The sequence below is a fragment of the Cornus florida genome, unplaced genomic scaffold (assembly GCF_030987335.1).
Source record: "Cornus florida cultivar Cherokee Brave unplaced genomic scaffold, ASM3098733v1 CherokeeBrave_3.0.0_Hap2_Chr04, whole genome shotgun sequence".
In the NCBI taxonomy this organism is placed as follows: Eukaryota; Viridiplantae; Streptophyta; class Magnoliopsida; order Cornales; family Cornaceae; genus Cornus; species Cornus florida.
Window position 1 is genome coordinate 98,616,508 of NW_026775574.1, and position 1,170 is coordinate 98,617,677.

Genomic DNA, 1,170 nt, shown 5'->3' on the forward strand with positions numbered 1-1,170 from the left:
AATTAGAAAATTGATTGCCATGTGATTGAAATGATGATGATTTAAAACCTTGGGAACCTTGGCCTTGCATTGGTGGGGGAACATACTACCCTTGAAAACCACGTTGGGGAGGGTTTGAGCCTTCCCCTTGGCTTTTCCAAGAAAAGTTCGGATGGTTCCTCCAACTTGAATTGTAATGAGTGCCATAGGGATTATTCCCTTGATTAACAAATGTAGCATTGACTTACTTATGGGGCTCACTTTGCACATGTCCATGAGGACAATTGGAAGTAGAATGTAAGATACTTGAATAAGTCATGCAAGATTCATTAGATGCACGATGATGAATATGAGTAGGGGAGGAAGATACTTGATTCACCGAATTTTGGTTGATAAAAAATTGATCAAACCTTTGAGATAAGGATTTCATCTCAGCGGCTATGTCATTGGAGTTGTCAACTTGATACAAGCCAACATTCTTCCTTCCACCTAGGTTTCTACCATTTTTTGAAGATAAAGACCTATGCATTGAATTCTCACTCATACTTTCATACAATTGCCACACATCATTTTTATGCTTGTTAAGATAAGAACCACCCATGGATGCATCAACCATACCCTTGTGATTATCCAGTAAATTTTTAAAGAAGTATTGAACTAGTTGCCACTTAGGTATGTCATGATGAGGGCACTTTATAAGCAAATCATTAAACCTTTCCCATGCCTCATGAAACATTTCCCCATCCCTTTGAGAAAATTCTCTAATTAAAGTTCTTATGGCATTAGTCTTAGAAACCGGATAGTACTTTTTCAAGAACTCTTGTTGAATTTCCGCCCAAGAAGTTATTGAAAAAGGCCTAAGATTATTGAACCAATATTTTGCCTTGTCTTTAAGGGTAAAAGGAAAAAGTTTAAGCCTTAACACTTCTTCCGGCATGTCCGTGTATTTCACGGTGGAACACACTTCAAGAAACTCATCCAAATGTTTAGAAGGTTCTTCATTAGGAAGTCCATGGTAATTTGGAAGCATTTGAATAGTTTGTGATTTAATTTCATAATGATATGCTCTAAATGGCGGCAATTGAATGCAAGCGGGTGCATTGTATTCATTAGGCACATAATGGTCTCTTAATGCAATGGTAGGATTCACAATTGGTGGTGCTAGACAAACATCTTGATTAGCTTGAATTA

The 1,170-nt window shown here is 37.3% G+C and overlaps 1 pseudogene; it reads left to right on the forward strand.

Moving 5' to 3' along the window:
• The first annotated feature begins 653 nt into the window (after positions 1–653).
• LOC132305630 (small nucleolar RNA R71) lies at positions 654–752 on the forward strand (annotated as a pseudogene).
• Positions 753–1,170: the final 418 nt, after the last annotated feature.